This window comes from Leopardus geoffroyi, chromosome B3, assembly GCF_018350155.1.
Source record: "Leopardus geoffroyi isolate Oge1 chromosome B3, O.geoffroyi_Oge1_pat1.0, whole genome shotgun sequence".
In the NCBI taxonomy this organism is placed as follows: domain Eukaryota; kingdom Metazoa; phylum Chordata; class Mammalia; order Carnivora; family Felidae; genus Leopardus; species Leopardus geoffroyi.
In genome coordinates, this window is record NC_059337.1 from 108,271,543 (window position 1) to 108,294,946 (window position 23,404).

Genomic DNA, 23,404 nt, shown 5'->3' on the forward strand with positions numbered 1-23,404 from the left:
AGTTGTATACGTTTTTAATTGTTTTTAATGTTTATTCATTTTTGAGAGGTGGGGGGCAGAGAGAGAGGGAGACACAGAATCCGAAGCAGGCTCCAGGCTCTGAGCTGTCAGCACAGAGGCCGATGCGGGGCTCAAACCCACAAACCGCGAGATCATGAATGACCTGAGCTGAAGTCGGATTGAGCCACCCAGGTGCTCCTAGTTGTATACCTTTTTGCTTAAGGTGGTGCTAATCCCTCTCAGAGTTACATTAGATCTGTCCGCTGTATTCAGAGGACTTCAGTGTTTATTGATCTCAATTTTTATGCCTTCCTGCTAAAAGCAAAGGTAATAACTTTTTCAAGGTCTTTTTATAAACTGGACATTGAGTTTAAGTTTTTTAAGCCAACCATATATATTTTGCACATAATGACTGAGGGAGAAAGCCTGGTGATGTCACTTTTTTACAGTTAGGTGTAAATTATTGAATAATGCTAACACCCTGAAGTTATTAAGGGGCTATCTTCAAACTAGGCTCCACCAAACTCTTCCTCTCATAAACACACACACACACACACACACACACACACACACACACACACATCATCTTCATGGGGGTATATACTCATCAATGAGAGCAATGATTTTCCCCGTGTTTTAAATTTTTAAAATAAAATTTATTCTTGCCTTTCTAATTATAAAAGTAACACATAGTAACTGCTGAAAATATATAAAAGATAAAAATGAATAACCTATATTCCTACTACTGAAAGATAACCATTTTTCTTTTGACATATTTTCTTAAAGGTTTTAAATGTATTTTTTTAAAAAAGAAACAAAGTTGAAGTCATACCATGTAAACATTTTCAACCTGATTATTTTTATTAATATATCATAACCATTTTCCCCTACCGTGAAAGTTGTCTACCTTCTCTTTCAAGCTAATATGATGTGACTGAAGTGATGTAGGTGGTTTATCACATGGGCCTACTTAATTTACACTCCATGTAACTTGATTCAGTATTATTAATAATCATGGATTTTTTAAAATTAATTTATTCATTTTAAGAGAGAGAGAGAGAGAGAGCACGCAAGTCAGCACGAGTGGGGAAGGAGCAGAGAGAGAATTCCAGGCAGGCTCCATGCCACGAGTGTAGCACAGCCCAGCATGGGACTCGAACTCACAAACGCAAAATCACAACCTAACCCTAAATCAAGAGTCAGACAATGAACCGACCGACCCACCCAGGCATTCCAATAAATGATGTGTTTATATTCTTGTACACATCTCTTGGATCAGTCTTCAATTCTTTCCCTGGAACCACATTCCTTGGAGATACTGCTGAGTCAAAAGGCATGCACATTGTTACAACTTTTTTTTTCCAGGATTGTGAAGCCGTGGCTTCCAGTTTTGCCTTGCAACTTCCCCGCTGTGGAATTTTGAGCAAGTTACTTAATCCCTCTATGCCTCGGCTTCATCACTGATAAAATGAAGATCTTAGAAATGCACATCTGAGGGTAGTTGTTAGGATTTAACAGGGGTGCACATGAAGCCGTCCAGCTCAGTAATACTCGCTTTTTTGAACATTCCGTGGAAAAATGTATCAAAGCACATGTTTCTGGTGTTGGGTATTGGTGTCATCTCTCCAGTTTGCTTTTCCCCATACTTTGCTTTCCCCATACTTAAGTCTTATACAGTTTGATGCATTTTGACAGGTGGACACAAATATGCAGTCAACACTCAAAGTAATATGTAGAACGTTTCCATCAACCCAGAAGGTTTCCTGACACCCCTTTCAGTTAATTCCTAACCACCTCCAGAGGCTACCGCTGCTGATTTCACATGGTTATTATAGGATGTGAATATCCACATTAGGACCCTGAAAGTAAAGTCACTTCTCAGCAACATCCTTCTGAGTGTAAGAGATGGAGTTCTTTAAGATGTCTCAATGAGTACAGTGGTGGTTGTGGTCAGAAGAAACCACTGAGGGGAGGACTTTGTTCTCTCAGTCAGTTTTACTCTCAATAGGGAAAATAGTTCTAGGAGGATAAACGTTGGTATGTCAGCCGTGGTTGTTTGAGTATCTAAGGTAACGTAGGTGTTTTTATTGCCTTTTTAATAGTTTTCAAATGTTCTGTATTGAATACATATTGTGGTTTTGATATTTAAAAATGATATTTTCGAAGGGATACCGCATGTGATATTGAATATACCCTAACATGAGTTTTTCAACATGATAATGTCAGAAATAGGTAACCTGCTGTTGTACCAGTTAAGTTCTGTCAAACCTTGACCATCAGGCTGTGATCACTCCTAATCCATGAATCCTAGTTCTAGTGAAGTCCTAGTCATTGTCTTAGGCTGGTCAGGCTGCTGTAGCAAGTACCATAGACCAGGTGACTTAAACAACAGAATCTTCTTTCTTACATTCTAGAGGCTGCAAAGTCCAAAATCAAGGTGTCAGCCAATTTTATTTCCAGTGAGGGCTCTCCTCCCAGTTTGCAGATGGCCACCTTCTTGCTGTTCCCTTACATGACAGAAGAGAGAGAGAAGAGACAAGCCCTCTAGTTGTCTCTTCTTACAAGGGCACATATTCCGTCATGAGGGTCCCATCCTCATGGCCTCATCTAACTCCAACTACTTCCCAAAGGCCTCGTCTCCAAATACCATCACATGGGAAGGTCAGGGCTTCCACATGAATTGCAGAGGAAGGGCACGTCAACATCAGCCCATACAGTCATTCATTCACCCACATGTTCAGTTTTTTTTTTAATGTTTTCTGTTACAATAAGCAAGATGCTCTGCAGCCGCTTGCCTTAATAGTGCACAATCTACCTGGAAATGATTTCGGCCCCAAGGAGGGCGGAACCTGCTGGAATTGAAAACAGAGTGGACTGATGTGAGCGAACAGTTAAGGGTTAGATGCCTTCATCACCATTCTTTGGGTTCACTGAGCCATGTATGTCAGTCGTGGAGTTGTTTTCAGATGTGTTAAGACAAAAATCCTTCTCCTAGATCCCAGTTCTTAAGCCTGGCAAGATAAATCTCTGAGTGGAACATGGTGTTAGAGTTTTCCTTTTGATAGACAGTCTACAGCATCTGCCTGAAGGTGGGATTTTTTTTTCCATTGTCTTGCAGATGCCAAATTTTACTTAAAAGTAATTTTACTTGTTAAGTAAACTTCTAAACTTACTAGCAAACTTCCTGGGCAGAAATATAACTCGGAGCAGGTGCCCTGTTAGCACTTAACAAAAACACTCAGACCCTCAGAAAATCGATGAATTTCTGGGTTTAGTTGCAAAGAGAAGTGAGTGAAAACTGATGGGCAACCTTCCCCACCCCCTAGAGGATGACATCACTGAATGATCTGGTTCTGGAGGTGTGTGCATGGTGCATACAATGGGGAGGTGGCAGCTTGTGTGGCCTTTCATTTCTCCTTCCTCCCTTGGCACTGTTCCTCCTGCCTCCAGAATACCCATTCTGACCTCTTTCACATACAAAATCACCATTCTACACCATGTTCGATACTTGCATCAAAACTTACCTATCCCATATCCCACTGTTAAAATTCTAGAGTCAGGGTTGGAAGAGAGTTCAAAGTTACATAATACCCTTCTCTCTCTCTCTCTCTCTCTCTCTCTCTCTCTCTCTATTTATTTATTTATTTATTTGGAGAGAGAGAGCAAGTGAGCACGAAGCGGGGAGGGGCAGAGAGAGAGGGAAAGAGAAAATCCCGAGCAGTTTCTGTGTTGTCAATGTGGAGCCTGACTTGGGGCTTGAACTCATGAAACATGAGATTATGACCTGAGCCGAAATCAAGAGTTGGGGGCTTAACTGACTGAGCCACCCGAGCACCCTACACCCTTTTCTTTCAAAGCACGAATGCCTAACAACCTGCTGAGTGGTCTTTTTTTCCTATACCTCTAAACAGAGGGTAACTTATTCCCTCCACTTTTAGGTACATAGAATGATTGGAAATTTCACCTTTATATTGGCTCAAACACTGTCTCATTGTATCTTCTGTTCCCTGGTGCTAGATCACCTTTAAGGAATAAAGTGGAACAACACAAATTTTGCATAAAAAAGGCTTTCAGATTTTTTGAAGACCATCTGGATCTTCCAATGTAGTTTACTTGTCAAAGAAGGAAATATTAGTGGTATGATACTGTTTATCCTGGCTCTCTTGTCACAGTCACTGATTTCTGAGCAATGATAAGCCATCCATGTAATTTTTTTTTTAATTTTTTTTTAACGTTTTTTATTTATTTTTGAGACAAAGAGAGACAGAGCATGAATGGGGGAGGGGCAGAGAGAGAGGGAGACACAGAATCGGAAACAGGCTCCAGGCTCTGAGCCATCAGCCCAGAGCCCGATGCGGGGCTCGAACTCACGGACCGCGAGATCGTGACCTGAGCTGAAGTCGGACGCTTAACCGACTGTGCCACCCAGGCGCCCCACCATCCATGTAATTTTTAAACAACGTTTTTAAAAAAGGTTTATTTATTTTGAGAGAAAGAGAGAGGCAGACAGAGAGAATCCCAAACAGGCTCCATGCTGTCAGCACAGAGCCTGATGCAGGGCTCGATCTCACATACCGTGAGATCATGACCTCAGCTGAAATCAGGAGTCAGACGTTTAACCAACTGAGCCACCCAGGCGCCCCCATACATGTAATTTTTTATTCTATAGTCTTGAACCAATATCCAGTTGACTTGTTACATTCTTCTTCTCTTACAAAAGCAGAAGTATCTTAAGTAGCAATGGGTTAAACTAATATGAGTTGTGGTAAGAGGTGTTCATGTTACCTCTTCCAGATCAGTTATGGGCTTTAATTGAATTTTGTTCCTGCTGAATATAGGGGTAGTAAGCATATTGTTGGTGTGATTTAGAAAAGGTCTCCTTTTACGTAGATCTTAGAGGAATTTAATGCCTTACCTACCTTCGTAGTATAGCGTCAGCCTCTGTGTGCACATGAAAACAGAGAAGATAGTCATGAACCCCAGAGTTAGGGGTCTCTGTCTGCCATTCACTCTGAAAAGGTGGGTACTTTTCACTCAGGTCATCAGTGCCTTGTTCGAGGGTGAATTGCCAAAGGTGAGGCACGGGATGAGCATAGGTGTGGGGATCAGAGAGGCAAAGACAGGAGCACCTCAAGATAGGGGTACCTGTGGAACTCCTAGTCAAATGATCTGTCTCCAGTTGTAAATACCAGACTAACCTTTAAGACAGTGACCACAGACTCTAGCTTGATTGCACGGCAACAGTGTGAAAATGGGGCTGTGCTGGCTTCTGGTAAAGTACTATGTCCTATGGGATTATTGTGACACTTCAGCTCATGGGGCTTGTTTATGCCAGCATCTGGTATCAGTTAATGCCCCATGTGCATTATCAGTTTTAAAGAAGACAAGTGATCCAGGGAAGAAACTTGAACAGTGAATCCATTTAAGAGGTGGACAGATCCAATACATTTCAGTATTATTTCAATTATTTCAAATTGAACAAATTATGTCATACCCATTCTGTAGAATATTATGCAGCTATTAAAAGAGTGAGTTAGATCCACATTTATTGATCTGGGTGGCTTGTCCCCAGTAGATAAATAAGTGAAAGGAAGAAGTTAAGAAGTGGTATGTATGCTCATTTAGGTCTTATTTTTTTGGTACAAAAAATAGTAGCAAAAGCCATCTGAACATAGATCTGCGTGGGGAGAACATTGTGGAATAACAGACACAAAACCATTTGGGAGGGGATGGACAGTTATGATTTTTCATCATGTATCTTCCTTTCGTATCACTGTGGTGAGAATGTGTTACTTTTGGGATTTTTGAGAACAAATTTTTTAAAAAGAAACAAGCAAAAAAAGTGGGAGGTGGACCAAAGAAGAGGAGAAACTTCTCAGCAGGGCAGGAGAGGGAACGGTTGGAAGGGAGGAGGTGTTGTCCAGGAGGGCACACGACGAAAAGCCAAGAGACCCACACTTTTCCTCTCCTTTGTCACGGCCGTATTAGGGCTTGCAGCCAGAGCTTTGCTTTTCTTATTCGTCTTCAATTTCTGGCGCAAGGCATAGCAATAGTTCTTATTTCTTCATTTCTGTTTCATTTCTAGCAAAGTGAGTCAACACTTGTGTCGGGGAATACTCATCGGGAGAGATAAGTGGTATGAAGATGGGTGTCAACGTGGTATTGTGTAATCTGAGAAAATGGAGAGGCATGTCAGTGTAATTTAATTAGATGAGAGAATGCGTACATATGATAAAAAAGAGAACTGTGTGGCTATTCTAAAAAGATTACAGTGAACACTAAGTCCAGCCTCCCAATTTCTTTTTCTCAAGGCAACCAGTTAGCCATGCCTTTTTTTTTTTCCATGTTTATTTATTTTGAGAGAGAGACAGGGAAAGAGAGAGCAGCAATGGGGAAGGGCAGAGAGAGAGAGGGAGGGAGAGAGAGAATCCGAAGCAGGCTCCAGTGCTGTCAGCACAGAGCCAGACGTGGGGCTCGAACCCACGCTGTGAGATCATGACCTGGGACAGGATCAAGGGTCGGACCCTCAACCAACGGAGCCACCCAGGCGCATTTCTTCTATGTCCTTCCAGAAATGATTTATGCATGCACAAGTTCTGTGTTTGAAACAGTGTTTCCTCTTGAGAGCCAAATGGCGCTGTCGGATGCCCCGAAAAAGTAGAGGTTTTTCCCAAGTCTTTGGAAAGGCCAGCTCTAAACTATAAAAAGGTAGCAGCCGAGCCTCCTTTTCTTCTCTGAGAAGGGTGTGTGGGTGAGGGTTCAAACCTGCAAAGAATTCTGCTCTTGTTGGAGAAACTGTGCTGGTTTGTTCAGATCATGTAACAGGCTTATAAAAGTTTATTGCAGTTACATAGGCACAGAGAGAAATTGCTTTCCAGCCCTACACGGAGAGCAGCTGCCGTTTATAACTGGGCTGAGGAGTAGCAGCACATTACTTCCAGCCCGACTGGATGGGGCCCGCTTTCTTGCACAAGGGGCTCGCTCCTTTACCGGGAGCCTCTCAACCCCTTTCTCTGCAAGGCCCTGGAGCATGTGCAGCCCCGGCGGGGAGGAAGGGGAGAAATCCTGTGTGAGCTCCTGTTCTCTGAGAACATGAGGAACGTGTGGAGGCATCCAAATCTTGCAAATTAAGCAAGAAGTGAGTATTAAATCTTCATTTAATCCAAGCAGTGAGAAGCCTGCCCCTCCCACGTTCACCTCGTGAGGATTCTAACACTTCTTTGACAAAGAAATGGGGCTCTGCGCAGTAGACGAAGGCAGGTGACAGTGAGTCAGGAAATTCACCCTTTAGAAGTACAGGTCTTGTCATCACGAGCCCTTCCCGGGTACCTGTGGCTCTTGTGTTAGTTCTTGAAGGGAGGCAAGGAGGAAGGAAGGAGAACCTTTGGTTGGTTGGTTGGTTGGTTGGTTGGTTTTGTTTGTTTTAACTCCTACACTTGAGGACAGAATTGAGAAAAATGCACTGTGGCAGTGAAATTAATTTACAGCTGGGGAGGAAGCTTTGGAACCCGTGAAATCTGAATGCTGTCTGCTGGCTGCTTTACTGCCACGCTAAGGAAGGGGATGTAATTTTGGCCGAAGGAACAGTGGAGTTTTGTTTCCTCATCTGTGAACAGACAGGTTCAAACCTGTCAAAGGCAGTAACTGAATTGCCTTATGACTGACTCGTATGTGGGGTGGTGATTTGTTTTTTTTTTTTTTTTTCCCGTAAGAATCTGGTTGAGTCATTCAGAAAGTTAAAAAATAACAAAAACGAAATAAATGAGAAAAGTTAGCCAAGGTCTGCCACAGATGCCAGGAAGGTACACACAGACTGGAAGAAATCTGTGAGGTCTTTGTTTGTTTCTCCCCATGCAAATACTCAGCCATGCTCCACAGAGCTGGAGTTCAGTATCTGTCCTGCCATTTAAGAAATAGGACTCTGTTCTCCACAGCTTATTCCTTGGGGTTTTAGAATGTAAAATATGAAGTGTGTATAATCACAGTTCCCAGCATTTCTTGGCATTTCAGCTTTGGCAGCAAGAATGGGAAAAACTGAAGCTTTTTATGGCCAGGAAGGCTGAGTGTAATCTTTGTGCTGTGGCATTACCAAAGGAAGTAAATACGTTAAGGAGCACTTTCCCTCTCAAGTCCGTCTGAGGGGCGGCCGTACTTTGTACAATTCACTGCAGGTATTGTATATTTTTATGTTCTGTTTTCATCAGAAGAAAGAGGCAGAGTTGAGGGCTTACCACGCGTGAGATATTTTCACAATGTCTCACTTGAGACACACACACTCTAGAGAGGGTAGCTTGTGTCACACTGTGTTGAAGGGGTTAACTCTAGAACTAACAGTTTACCAGAGAAGCTCAAGATACTGTACTTTCTGAGAACTAATTCTCAAGATCAAAACTCATCAAGGAGCTTAACAGGGGAAGAATTCAATGAAGAGCAAGTACTTTCATCAGAAGATGGATTTCAGGGGCGCCTGGGTGGCGCAGTCGGTTAAGCGTCCGACTTCAGCCAGGTCACGATCTCGCGGTCCGTGAGTTCGAGCCCCGCGTCAGGCTCTGGGCTGATGGCTCAGAGCCTGGAGCCTGTTTCCGATTCTGTGTCTCCCTCTCTCTCTGCCCCTCCCCCGTTCATGCTCTGTCTCTCTCTGTCCCGAAAATAAATAAACGTTGAAAAAAAAAAAAAAAATTAAAAAAAAAAAAAAAAAAAAAAAAAAAGAAGATGGATTTCAAGAAAATGCTTTGAGTGGGCTTAGATTAACCGACAGGGTGAAAGACATACTCAGCCAACGTGTCTCAGTTTGCCCAGAGAAGTCCTGGTTTGGTCCTGTGACCTCCTTACCAGCACCCCCTTTCACCTTTCACCCTCAGAGCCCCATTTTGGACGATACACTGCACAGTCATGCTGCAAAGAGGTGTCTACATGTAACAACTTTTTTTTTTTTCTTCCGTGAAATGGTAGAACCAAAGGAAAAGATATTTTTACTAACTGAGAGGGGCCCCCTTCTCTAAGCGGGGGATTCTCCCAACACTTTCCTTTCAGAGACTATTTGCTCCTAGTCCATGAATTGGAAAAGCAATTACTAACCATTTTTAAATACTTTTTTTTTTTTTTTCTGTAAGTCACTATCTTAGTCTCAAAGACACATTGGGGGAAACTGCCTTTCCCAGATCCCATGTTTTATTTCCTTTGCATGATACTTTAATATGTTTACATGTGATAAACATTTATTGTCATAACTTTATGAGCCTACATTCATCTGTTTATCCACGCATCCAGTCAGTCATTCATTTATTCGTGCAACAAATATTCACTGAGACCTACTTTGTGCCTCAGAATATCATTGTGAACAAGATAGGCCAGGACTTGGCCTACCAGAAGCATGTACTCTAATGTAAATATATAAAGACGTAAAAGTAACCACCAGTTGTGAAAAGTACACGGAAGGAGATAAGTGAGTTTTTCATTTTCACTTTTGTTCCACAGAACTAAAGAAAAGGGAAGTGAGAGAGACAGATACCTCTCCCCACGTCTTTCATTGTTGAATGTCTAAAATATTTTATCTGGGGTTCAAACTCAAAATAGCTTCAAAATAGGGTCTAATGGGGACATTCCAACCACAGAGTTTTAGCCAAATAAAATTCATATGTCTATACAACTAAAGTTCGGTTTAAAAAAGAAAAACAAGGTGCCCAAGGCTGGGCCAGCAGGAACTGTCCACACTCCATTTGTCCCTGGCCACTAATTAACTTCCTCCAAAGCCCCCAGGTGTTCTTTTGCTCCAAATCAATGCCCACCAGGCCTGGTTCAGTCTTCCATTTCAGTAGCTCCCGTTGTGGGTCTCACAGAGAAAACGAGGGCAGTATTAGAATTTTACAACCACAAGTGAGCTTTTCTACCTCACTTTGGAAACATTGAGCCATCCCTCCGAAGTCTGGAAGACAGAAAGACTGCTCAAAGAAATCTGCTGGAAAATCTGAGAGCTAAGAGAAATGTCAGGAATATCATCTTTCATCACAGAATTTCTACACACTGCTGTGGTCTCCTGTGAGTCAGTGGGAGGAACTTCGCCACAATGCGGCCTCAGGCCTCAAATCAGCGGGGCTGTGGCAGGGTCCCAGCCCCAGCAGGGGTATGTGGAGGGTAAGTGGTGGGACTGTCCGTGCCAGCCCAGGAATGCAGGCTCCTTTGAGTGTGTGAGGCTAACCTCCTAAGCCAAGTTCAAACTCCCCGGGTTCTTGGGTGGGCTGCCTCTGAAAAGCTCGTCTTCCTTTGTTCTTTATCCAACATCTGCCTCCTGCCACTCTCCCAGAAAGTTTCTCTTCAGTGCCAAGAATGGATCTCCTAGAGGACTAGACAGACACTCGTTATCTGAGACACCCATGAAGAATGGGAAAGGCCATCAGTCACCCGTTCTGTAGCTCCCTGGTCTCAGACCAAGAAAGAAAGGAGCTCTAAGAAGCGGGAACCTGACCGCCTCTTCTTCCCCTTGACCACACAGTGACTTCCTGAACAGACATTTAATGTAATAGTTTGGTCCTAATAGCATAAGAGAGTTCCTGCAGTCACTGGCCTTCCATGAAGCCTCTTATAAGGCATTGGTGCCTTCAAATGGAGTTACCTAGACTCTGTTTTCTTTGAAGGTGAATCTGTTAAATTTCCTTGTTCCCTTTGGTCCCCAACCTTTAACACAGCAACTGACAAGAGGAATGTGTACTAACCGCTGCGTTTCCTTGATTCCAAGAAGCTACAGATCACAAGATGCTGATAATCTTTGATTTGATAGAAATGAGAGTCATGGCAGTTGGCAAGGCTTTTTGGTCATTAGTTTTAAGGAACTTAGCTGTTTCAGAAGCACTAGAGGGAAGGGAGCAGGTACAGATCTTAGAACCAAGGCAATACAGAGGCTGCAATTTCGTTCTTCTCTACAGAGCGAGAGAGGAATTTTTTTCCCTCTCTAGGCACAGTGATAGAGAGTGGCTTGGTTAAAGATATTATTAAAGCCATCCTAGTGACAGCAAAAGAGAAACAGAAGCCCAGATGGTTGGGAAAATGTATGATCAGCTGGATTTTCAAGTTCTTCCCTTTTTTATGTGCTAGTCAGTCTTCTTCAGGAGAGTATATAAAGAACAGTGGTATGTGATACACCCACATTTTCCACTGTGTCAGAAAAGCAAAGTCTGCCTAACCCTCCTCAGTTTCCCGCTTGGTAAATTTGTGCTCTTGGTAATTTCTTTGCCAGAAACTGAGGAATCTGGTCTCAGAAAACAGTGGGTTTGGATACTCAGTATTATATAGGGTAAAGATGAAAAAATGCTGGTAATGTGGTTGAATTTATCTGCACGCAAGGTGCTGTATTATCAATGGTCTTCCCTTGCTGGATTCTCATCTGTAAATGTCTCATGAAGAGTGGAATCTGAAGACATTATTGCTCTCAGTCAGAACTTACTCTCACATTGTTATTTTCTCAAGAGATGCTCCTAACTAGATTTGTAAGCATCCCACCTGTCACTTCATTCCCATCCAGGTTCTCACCTTCTCAAGGTGACCATTGTTCTGAGAAGCGTTTAGTTTCTTATAAGGCTTTATTGGCCTGGGTGGTGGGGCCGGGCCAGTCCAGGGTCTGGAGAGCTGGACAGAACCAGAACGGGTCTCCAGAATGAGCCCTAAATCCTGCCAACCCTCCTTCAAGGTGCCGAGTCTATGTCCCTGCCAGACTTGTGAGTTTCAAGGAATTACATTTCATGCAGACTGTGAGTTATAAATGTGTGTTTGTTTTAAACGGACTTTTTGGTTTGGAAAGTGCCCTTCACCTCTACCTGACATACTATACTACACTCACCTGTCCTTGTGTGCCTGATGCATCAAAACAGACACACAGGCTCAAAGTAGACCGTCATTAAGTTGTCCGTGGGCTTTGTTTGACCATGAGGATTTCACCATGGGGTTACTCACTCAATGTGACCTGCACATCTGCTTTGTACCACATTTGGCTCTGAAGACCAAAAGAGAAATGAAACAGAATCCTTGCCCTCAAGGATTGAGTCTACTGGGGGCTCCAAATGCATCTATAAGTTGACAGTTTAAGACAAGGTTCCCTTAATGCTCAAAGTAAAATGTAATGCAGTGAGAGTACAGAAAAGGAAGTTATGAGTTCTAACCGAGAGGATCAGCAGAGGCTTTAGAGAAGAAATGGTATTTAAGCCGTAGGTTTTCGTTATCAACAAAATACAGAATTACATGCCAGGTAGAGGGAACAATAAATAGGAATGAAGGCCTGAAGGCAGAAAAGTGTCCTGTGCTAAGGAATCATGAGGAATCCGTGTGACCGGAACTGCAGAGCAGGGAAAGGTGGCAGTTGAGGTGGGTCGGCGTGAGAACATTGAAGGCTTTGAGTGGTAGGCCAGGAAGTTTGGGCTTCATTTGCCTGTCAATAGAAGCCATCAGAGGTTTTTGAGAAAGAGACTAACAGGAAATAACTGTAGTTAAGCAGAGTGCATAGGAGCAAACCTGGAAACCAGGAGCTCAGGTAGGAGGACTTGGAATAAGTCAGGCAAGAAACAGCAGTGCCTGCCTGGCTCAGAGCATGCGACTCTGGATCTCGGGATCGTGAGTTCAAGCCCCATCTTGGGTGTAAAGATTAATAAAAATAAATAAATAAGCTTAAGAGGGGGGAAAAATAGGCATGACTTGAAGCAAGCCAGGATAGTGAGAAGAAGAGGGAGAAGAGGAAGGGAGTGTGATACAGCGGAGGAAGAGCTTGGAGGACACTGATGAATGGGGTATGGAGCCCAAGGAGTAGACATTAAGGATGCTTTCCAGATTCCCAGCTAAGAACTCTAAGGCTTTTCACTGAGGATGACAGTTGGGTAAAATCTAGGTTTCATCTTTTGCCATTTGAAGGTTAGCTATGCCCCCAAATCAGTTACTTTCTTATTTGTCATGAAGGTCTAGATCTCTGGAAAGAGCTGTCAGGGTAGAGATTTAAATTGGGGAGCCATCAGTCTTAGGGTGATATTTGAATCCCTGGGATTCAATTGCACAGAACAACTGTACAACTGGGCAGACTGTGCACCGAACAGTTCTAAGCGGACCACTTCATCAGAGTCCTTGAAGATTTGTGTAATGACTATGAGTTTTCTAGGAGTCGGTGGTAACATGTCTAGGGAAAGGGGAGCCTTTTTCTAATTTGCGCTAAGGTGCGATTTGGTCTAGCAGTGGTTCTGGAAAGAAAGCTAAGCAAGGGCCAAGAACAGAGCCTTAGGGAACAGCCTACCCTTTAAGGGAGAGTGGAGGAGAAGGAGGAGGAGGAGCTCACAAAGGAGACCCTTAGGAGTGGTCAGAGACTTGAGTAGGATTGTATTCAGTTGCCTTGGAATTTACCTGAAAGCATAGTCCCCCACTCAGCGAACTGTCATCTTACTTTGCTTTAATGACTCAGGTAGAGCCTCTACCAATACTATCCCTCAATTTCCCCTTTTCACATATCCAAGGGGTTTTCCTTGACCCAGCAGATGGGATAGTTAGCAGTCTCCATTTGGTTAAGACAGAGAATTATCAAGCCTGCGGCTCTGTTCCTGAGGGCCAGCGCTGGGCAGGTGAGCATCATCCAGGGCAAATAGTGCTCACTCCACAGGCTGCCCTTTGGGCTCCTGGGAGAGCAGACCATATTTGCTGTCCCTAGGAAAGGGCCACTCTGGCCACTCTGGCCACCTCTGGCCACTCACCCCTGTTACATTTGGCTCCAGACAGCCAGGAGTCAGGAGTTGCTGAGGCAGCTCCCAGGCCAGAACAGGCAGAACCTCTCAGATGGCCCTGAGTCCCACACTGTGAAGGCCTGGCAGGGCAGAGGAAGCTTTGTGCCTCCTGAGCCACACAAGAAAGAAAAGGCATCCCCAGAACAATGGCTTGGAGGCTGTCTTGACTTCCTTGTGGCATAAACTATAAAGCTTACGGCCTTCCCCACGCATGCCCACGGGATGGTATAAATGCTTCTTACAGAAGAGAAAGCGTGTGCCCTGCCTTGGCCCGTGATTCTCTGCCCACACACACCTGTCATTGCTGCCTCCAGGCACTTTTGACCTCATTTACATCAGTGGAAAGTTATAGGAGGAGAGAGAGCACCACTTTCCTGGCCAGGAATGTGTCAGCCCAGATCAAAAATTCCAAGCCCACACCTGTGTCGATGGGATTCAAGCTCTACAGGCAGACAGAACGCTGTTTGGCATGGTCATAAAACTCAGAAGAAAACTGGAACTTATCTGAGGGGGTGGAACTCGATTGCTTGCGTATCACCTAGATCAGTCAGTCAAAATGTTGTGTTTTCAAAATAAGTCATTTTTTTCGGACCCTAAATTTTAATAATTTTCTTTATCAGCTGATTCTCTGCTTCTTAATTCGAATGAGGAATACAGTTCCCTTTCCAATAGGAGAACGATCACTTGTCCTATCTCTGGGGCTTGCTTGTTTTCTTTTTTCCTAACCATAAGCAAGCCTAGGTTCCCTGACTCCATGCATCAAAGGCCCTGGGGAAACTCTTGGGATGATTTCATACACTACATCCTGTAAATGGGCAGGTGATCACGTTACCCTTTTTTAAAAAGGACTCTGCAGCAGAGGAGAGGAGAGGAAAGCGCTTTTCCATGGCGTCAGGGGGAAAATCCAGGAGTAGAACCCAAGAGGCTGAGGTTCAGGAAATGTGTTCCCAAACTGCCTTCTCTGGAAAACGCAGGGAACCGGCTGCTTTCCAGTGCAATTTTTGGTTTATCAACTTTCAAAAAGAAATTAGTTCCATATGATGGGAATCATGTTCTTTGGTTTGAGCTTAAATTGAGCTTTGAAGCAGTTTCTATGTAATATTCCATCCCTTCTGGTTTTGGAGTTTTCCATTAAACTTAAAAAAAAAAAAAATCAAATGAGCTTTTCAACTTGATGAAGGACTTCAGGAATCTCATTATTCCTTCTCTTCCTGGACTGACCTTTTAATTTTATGCAAGATGTACAGGGGTGATTTGTCTTGTCTGGTTATAATACTGTGCTGTTATAAGGATGCTTAATCACCAGGCACACACATTAGTCACCAGTTGTTGTAGCTACAAGCCCAGCTTCCTTATATTAACTCTAGGACTAGACTGAGAGCTAGAGAGGGGACAACCCGACGGGTGGTGTCAGAAATTCACCCCCAGATGCAGAAAGCAGTTCTCCTCATTTCTTCCTCATTTCCCCAGCTTCCATAATGTACAGAACACGGAGTAGGCATCAGAGGGAGAGAACACAGGCAGGAAGGATTTTACACACAAGGAATATATGGGTAAAGGAAAGGCAACCAGAGTATAGGGTAAGAAACTTAGGGCTTGTTCATTTCAGTCAACACTTAATTGCTCACTCAGCCCTGGGCCAGGCACCTTGTTCTGAGGTTAGCAGAAATAAGCATGGGAAGGACCTGCAGGGAAACCAACAATTACAGTCGGCGCAATAAATGCTATAATTAGAAGTACGCACCAAATACCACTGGAGCATGGAGGAGAGGCACCAAGCTTGTCTAGGAAGGGATGCAGAAGACTCCTGAGACAGAGAGCCTTCGGCGAGGATGAAGTCATCTGCCCAGGAGAACGGAAGGTAGAAGGGTGCTGGCCAGAGCTCCCCATACTGTCTGTGGTGGTAAACCAGTGTTGTTGTGTTTTTCCCTTTTCAACCCATTTAGGACTGATATTTTTATAAAACGTAATAAAAGTCAATTACTAGAAAAATAAAATTTTAAAAAGACATGAAATAGGAGCCCAGATTTTTATTATTAGATTCAACAGACATAAAATTGTTGTCAGGTAGTTATAAAAGTTTCCAAGTGCTTACTCTTAATTTTTCTTCTTCCCCCATTTATTCACTGTGATTCAATCATTTTCTGCTTCATTGCAGGCCAGTAGCGGTTTATGAGTGAGTGCCCATCCAAGGGCACAACAGCATATACGCGGGTGGGGGAGAGGTCCACCTCTTGGCGTTGGGTGCCTGGAGTGCGTGACGATGTGAAGCAGGGGAGAGCGCTGGGGGAGAAAATAAGGCTGCAGGGCAGACAGAGACCCCACCGTAGAGCCTTATGGCCGATAAAGTTGGGCAGGGCCTCTTAGAGGGTCAAACATTCAAGAATTGAATTTCAGAAAAACAACTGGCCCAGCATGAAGAGGGGAGGAGAGTGAAGGTAGTGAGACCGGTTAGGAGATGCAGCGATGCCAGTGGGAAATGATGGGGCTGAATGGAGGCCATGCAGTGTGGTGGAGAGAAGGTGTCTGGCTTTGAATACAATCAGGAGGCGTAATTGTCAGTTCTTAGTGATTGACTGCCCGACGGAGAAAGTGGGGAAGGCATGTCATCCAGTACCATCCCATCATTTACAGGTGAAGAAACTGAGACCCAGCAAGGTGACAAAGCTGAGTCTCGAAGCTCTGCTTTCTGGCTCAGGAAAAGTTTTCTTGCCCCTTGACTAATTGACCGGACAGTGTACCAGGTAAAACCAGCATTCCAGCTTGTCCCACTCGAGTCCCCATGATGCCTCTGGAGAGAGGGAAGGATGTGTGTCCATCAGAAGGTTCCAGGTGCACCGAGACACTAGCTTGCTCACTGACCGCCCCCCCACGTCTCCACCCCCACTACCCAGCTGCATTCAGCCAGCCTGCCTGACCTCCTGTGCTCTCTGTTCACGGTCATTGTCTTAATGACAGAAGCCACTGCAAGGTTCTCCGTGTCCTACAGTAGCCAGTTAAATTCACGTAAATCCTGTTTAGGCAGTTGACGCAATTTTTAATATCCTTCTTTTATAGAAACAAAGGTTGCTCTCACCTGTAAGCCAAACACAAACAGGCAGTCACTAAGCAGGGCACATTTTCATTTCTGGTATCTCTTGGTATCTCAGGACTTGTCTAGAAGGATTAATGCCTGGAATAGCGTGTACTCGAGAGTGTGTTCAGAGCCAGAGTTTCCTGGGGTGCTGACCTGGTCCTCCTAGGTCATCCCTGAGACAGGACTCCAGCAGGTCCTGGCAGCTTCCTGTTGGCGTCAGAGGTCCTGGATTGGTGCCAGAGGCCCAGCACAAACCCGAATCCACCCAGTTGCCTAACAGTCCTCCACATCCTCTTTAATCCAGCCTCGCTGGGGTCTCAGAACCAGACCAGGACTAGAGGGCAGAGAAGGGCTTGCCGTTCAGACGAACAGCCATTCATTAGGGGCCTACTATGTGCAAAGGGAATTCAAAAATACAAAGACGGAAAAATGAAAACCAGGAGGCACTTCTCCTCATGGAGATCACATTTCTAAAATAACAGTAACTTAAATAACCTAAAATAACAGTAATTCCAGGCTTTTGGAATTTGTGCTCTCTGCCTGCCTGCTAGTTTGAATACCCATAATCTTTGTTGGCTTCCTGTGGTGAAAGAAGGCAAACACCAATGCAGTGGCCTTAACAGAGGTTCTTAAACGTGAGCATGGTACCTGGGGTTGACTGCTCATTTGTGCATACGCATGATAAAAAATATTAGTAGGTTTGGGCATTAAAAAGATACCTTCAATTATCACAGCATTGTTTGTAACAGTGAAAAACTGGAAATGACTTCTCCCCAAAGTAACTTTGCAGAATCTGGGTCTTATCACATCACTGAATGGATGAGACCAGAATCCACTGTTGGGTTTATGTCCTAAATCATTAGGCAGGGAGAGGGTGGAAAACAAAGACTGGCTGTGCCAGTTGAGTTTTGACTGCATTATGAGGTACAGATAGCGTGCCACTTCTTGGGAGTCCTGTTTTATTTCTAGAGAATCACAGTTCCTCTTTCGGCTTCTTCTGCTTAGAAGAATGGGTCATTCATGCATTTGACAGACAGGGATGGAACTGGATGAACCTCAACTTGAACCAGCCTTTTTTCATTGCACTGAGCAGGGCTGTCGGTAGTGAACCGAGATCAATTCCTGTATCTTTTCATTTTTAATTCAAGTATAATCAATACACAGTGTTACATTAATTTCAGGTGCACAATATAATTTACAATTCTATGCATATCTCAGTGCTCATCAAGATAAATGTACTCTTAATCCCCTTTATCTACTTCACCGATCCCCACACCCACCTCCCTTCTGGCAATCACCAATTTGTTCCCTATATTTAAGAGTCTGTTTTTTGTTTGTCTCTTTTTTCCTTTGTTTGTTTTGTTTCTTAAATTCCTCAAAAACTTACCATATGACCCAGTAATTTCACTACTAGTTACCCAAAGAAAGTGAAAACACTTGGGGCGCCTGGGTGGCGCAGTCGGTTAAGCGTCCGACTTCAGCCAGGTCACGATCTCGCGGTCCGGGAGTTCGAGCCCCGCGTCAGGCTCTGGGCTGATGGCTCAGAGCCTGGAGCCTGTTTCCGATTCTGTGTCTCCCTCTCTCTCTGCCCCTCCCCCGTTCATGCTCTGTCTCTCTCTGTCCCCAAAATAAATAAACGTTGGAAAAAAAAAAATTAAAAAAAAAAAAAAAATAGAAAGTGAAAACACTTAATTCAAAAAGAAATATGTACCCCTATGTGTATTGCAGCATTATTTACAGTAGCCGAGATATGAAAAACAACCCAAGTGCCCGTCCGTAGGTGAATGCTTAATTTCTGTATCTTAATGCTTCAGAATTTGGCCTCAGCAAAGATGGATAAAGTAGACAAAGGTATTGTGGCTGATGGAGCTTAACCAGTTCTTGAGACATTTTGCCCATTGCTAGTGCCAGGCCCTGGCACTGTATGAGAAACTCCCTTTGGCTCCTTGCTCTATCACCCACAGAGCAGTTTATAAGCCAGATGTGTCACTTTATAATATAATAGGCCCACCTGTCCCAAACTCCTAAATTTCCAATGTTACTTAGTATTTTCAAAGTTTGTGTCTACCATCAGTTTTGATTCTTACAAAAATCTCAAGGAATAGGCCACGTATGTGTTCTCTTTTTTGCTGATGAGGAAATAATAGTTCAGGCTTCCATAGTACTTAATACAATCAGGCACTGTTCTAAACAATTCACATTAAATAGCTTCATTCTCATGAGGCAGGCACTGTGGTTATCTGCATTTCATGAAGAGGACCAAATATAGAGTGGTTAAGTAACTTGCCCAAGATCACACAAATGGTAAATAGCAGGGCCAAGACTCAAGCCCAGGCAGCCTGGCTCCAGAATCTATACCCTTAACCTTCCATTATACTGCCTTTTGGAATCAGACAGACAGAGGTTGGTTGAATAACCATGTGGGAGTTAGGAAAGGAAGCAGAGTGAGGGAGGCATAGGGGAGCTATCTCGCTCCCTAAGAGGACAGCTGAGAATTTGCCCTTGGCCTCTATCTGTCCATGTGTGTGAGGACTCCATGCTTGGCTACTAGTCTGAATTTGCTGTGTTCCAGAACTGATCACAGATAAGCTTATCGGCATGGACTCCAGTTCTCTAGGAAATGTGAAATATACCCCACTGTTAATGGTATATGAAACCTTATATTTGCAAAAGATCTTTAATTGCCTCCGTAACGTACATATGGGCATAAAGTGTTGCCACGCAGGTCACTTGTGGAGTGAAATCCAGGGTTAGTGACTAGATTAAAGTCTATCACCTTGCCACTTTAATGTTTCAACAGAGGAACTGAGGTGCTGAGAAATTGACCAAACTGAAGTACCCATTATTTATTGGATCAAGATTTGTCCAACATTTAGGCAAGAAGAAGGTTAGTCTCTCAAAAGGTCTCTTTATCAGTTCCTTTTGTTTACCGGTTTGATGATACTTTCTAAGCTAAAAATAAGACACACAGGGGGCGCCTGGGTGGCGCAGTCGGTTAAGCGTCCGACTTCAGCCAGGTCACGATCTCGCGGTCCGTGAGTTCGAGCCCCGTGTCGGGCTCTGGGCTGATGGCTCAGAGCCTGGAGCCTGCTTCCGATTCTGTGTCTCCCTCTCTCTCTGCCCCTCCCCCGTTCATGCTCTGTCTCTCTCTGTCTCAAAAATGAATAAAACATTAAAAAAAAATTAAAAAAAAAAAAAAATAAGACACACAGGCCCAAAAAATAATTTTCTCCCTGATTTGTGAATTGTTTACCTTTAAGATCTTAGGAAGTTATAATGATGTTTGCATTTCAGAGATTACTTTTATTAAGGATACTATTACATAAAATTGGAAATAGTCTTTGGCCGATGGCTGCGCATTTACTCAAATGGATTACTCAACAAAATGAATGTCTTGGGAAATGAATGTCTTGGGAATGTCTTGCAAGGCTAGGTGCTGGACACAGCATGGGCGGGTGCTCAGGAAGTAGCAGCGAGTTCTTCAAAAGGAAACTTCTTAGGGGTAAATTTGATGTCTTCTGCACACTTTGCTGTGATATGCCCAGCATTAGGAGGAGATCTGTAAATCCCTGGAAAGGGACTGAGATGTGTGTTGCTGTCATATGTCTAGCCTGTGATCAGTACGCTGGAAATGACTTAAGAAATATTCCAGGCCTACCCTTGGAGGCTGTAATCACTTTGGAGAAAACGAGGCTTTATGCAAAACACAGAGAACAAAGTGATACCAACTATAACCCAGAACTAACATGTGAGGTTCGCATTTAATTCCAAGGGCCTGGGAGTGGTTCTGAAACCGTAGGTGCCTTCTTGGGTTTTTGAGACTTCCGTTTAAATGGCTCAGGTTTAATCTCTGATGGAGACAGCAGGTAACCGAATGAGACCTGCTGATGGGGCCAAAAGTTCTGGTTCAAGTCAGAAGTCTGTCTCCCCTCCCCTTTGATATTGCGTAAGGCATTACTAATGCTGGCAAAGGTTTGTGTTTAGCCAGTTGCCAAAAGCAGCCTGAATATCCCTTCCTGAGGTCGGTGCTATAAACTGCACTCCTTCCTGTTGTAAAGCATTCCTCATCACTCCGCCTCCCTCCACTTGCCCCCACCCCGCGGTATCCACGTCCCCTCTCACACGCTGTTTTCTCTCAACAAAATGTGTTCAGGGAACTGGCCTCACCGCTGGCAGAGTCTAGTACCCCCAAGTCTGAAGAGCCCTGGGTTTCCATAGAGGGAACCAGCCACAGCTAGACGGGCTAAGATGTCTCATCGTCCCTTCACTTGCTAGTGTATTCGCACTGATGCCTCAGTTGTCTGGCTGATCTTTCAAGGGTGACAGCCACAACATTTATCCACTTACTGGCAACAGTAGTGGTGACAACAGTGGCCAACGCTTACCTAGCACTGCGTGCCCTCTAACGTTGAACAGAGTTTCATTCTGTCAACCTGTTCGTTGGTATTGGTGCCACGTGTCCACCATAAGCCTCGTAGGATCCATCTGCCCCTGCCCATCCCCACTCCACAGCTGCCCCAATTATCATTGAGATCACATTGGTTAAGAGGCTACCGTGTTCTGACTCTTCCTCTTGCGAAATCTTTCCTTCCTTTACCTTCCTTAACGCGTCCTCTTTGCAGGCAGAGGGCTCCTCCTCGACTATCCTGTCCCTAGTTTGCAGGTTCTCAGGATCCCTGTGACTCTCTGATCCATTTCTTTGTTGCATTTCTATGGCTGGGAAGCAAAGGTGCCCTGGAAAGTAATTTCCCATGGGTCAGCTGCACCCACCTCTCTGCACTGGGGAAGCCTGAGGAGCCGAGCAGAATTCAGTATGTTGACCACCTTATCCCCCTCTAGCCTATCAACCGCAGGTGTCTCTTTTGCCCCAGCATCTTTTCTGTGTTGTCGGGGCTAGGCCCAATGGTCACGAGACCCCTAGCCACCAAGGGTCTGTCATCTCCTTGGTGTCTTTATCGGAAGCCCTCCATTCTGCCTCCCTGCTTCCCCTCGCGGAGGGCATCTGTGTGCATGCCAAACACAGCCAGGTATCACGCAGGAAGCATTTTGGCAAGGAGAGTCAGTGAGAGAGGTTTTCTTGGCAACTATAAAATAAAAATACTGTAAGGAGCTACTAAATAAACTTGTGCCACTTCAGCTAGAGAATTTCAGCCCTCCTGGGAGGGGGAGGGGCGATGCTAGGAATGAAAAAATTTAGAGAGAAGGCTCAACTGTCAGCATGATGGCTCATTTATTTGATGGCCCCCAGGGAGATGTATGATCTGCACACCGTAGACGTTAATCAAACTCATTGCCTCTTTCATTTGTCCAGAGAGGCAATGAGTGTTTTCTTTGTACGTGTTTTCCAACCATAAGACACGGCAAGGGGAAATCTCTTGGTCCCTTTGCTCAGGTTAAATCGGTCTTGTATATAAACAGTGGTGAAGGTGGAAACATGTTGCCTGCATATCAAGTGCATCCAACACGAGAACTGGATGGAGACCAACACCTGACCTGGGGGGATTAGTTTGTGAGTCCCTGGCCCTGTTTTAAAGGGTGTGTAATAGCCAGACTTGCACAGGGTCATTTTTATGATTATTTCCCACCTCAAGTAGCTGTTGGGAGAAATACGAAAGGGTAGGAGGAGCCTCAGAGGAGATTTGGTAATACTTGCGGAGTTGGAAATTGTTTTTTGATTTTCTGTATTCATTAGAAAATGAGTCATTTTACATTCAGCCTCATGATAATGTATGTTCATGTTTCCCATATTTGTTCTTTTTCTTTTTTTTTGAAAGTTTATTTATTTATTGAGAGAGAGAGAGAGAACATGCAAACTAGGGAGAGGGAGAGAGAGAATCCCAAGCAGGTCCCGTGCTGTCAGCACAGAGCCCCTGCACGGGGCTCAATCTCCGGAAGCATGAGATCATGACCTGAGCCGAAATTAAGAGTGGGATGCTTAGCTGACTGAGCCACCCAGGTGCTCCTACATATTTGCTCTTAATTTGTTCTCATGGATCAGCCCCACAAAACTTCATGAGGAGAAATGGTATGGGGACTTCATTTAATAATTAGGGATGTTGCAGGGCACATGGGTGGCTCAGTCAGTTGAGCTTCCGACTTCTGTCAGGATCTGTAAGCAAGTAAGTTGATTTGGTTTTTTTTCAACATGCCCTTGCAGCCTGCATTCCAAAAGAAATCCTTTCCATTTCTATCAGTGGTTTATGTTCCCTACATATCTTCCTTGGGAATTATAGCAATAAATGGTACAGAAACCAAAGAAAAGAATTAAAGCCAAAACATGTGGACATATATCTTAATGATTTCTTCCTGGTTATCAAAATGATACATGATTCCCATAAGAAAGCACAAAGAAAAGAAAAATTATTTATAAACATAGCACCCAGAAATGGACTTTTCTCCTTCTCTCTTATCTTTTCCCACCTCTCCTTCTTCCCTCCTGTTTTGCTTCCTTCTTTCTATCCTCTGAACAACTGTAATTAAGAGAATATTGAGGGGCGTCTGGGTGGCTCAGTTGGTTAAGCGTCTGACTTCGGTTCAGGTCATGACCTCACAGGTCATGGGGTTTGAGCCCCATGTCAGG

At 44.1% G+C, this 23,404-nt stretch overlaps 1 protein-coding gene and 1 long non-coding RNA gene across 8 annotated transcripts in view; one reads left to right on the forward strand and one right to left on the reverse strand.

Annotated features, from left to right (window-relative positions):
• The window catches only part of PRKCH (protein kinase C eta), a 235,508-nt gene that overhangs the window by 174,889 nt on the left and 37,215 nt on the right, over nt 1-23,404 (forward strand). The gene's annotated exons all lie outside the window — the stretch shown is intronic.
• The window catches only part of LOC123583953, a 79,979-nt gene continuing 72,338 nt past the window's right edge, over nt 15,764-23,404 (reverse strand). For all 7 annotated transcript variants that reach the window (XR_006705072.1, XR_006705076.1, XR_006705071.1 and 4 more), the window contains 2 exons: nt 16,825-17,031; nt 15,764-16,539 (listed from right to left, as the gene is read on the reverse strand). This is a non-coding gene — a long non-coding RNA (uncharacterized LOC123583953). The remainder of the gene's footprint in view (nt 16,540-16,824; nt 17,032-23,404) is intronic.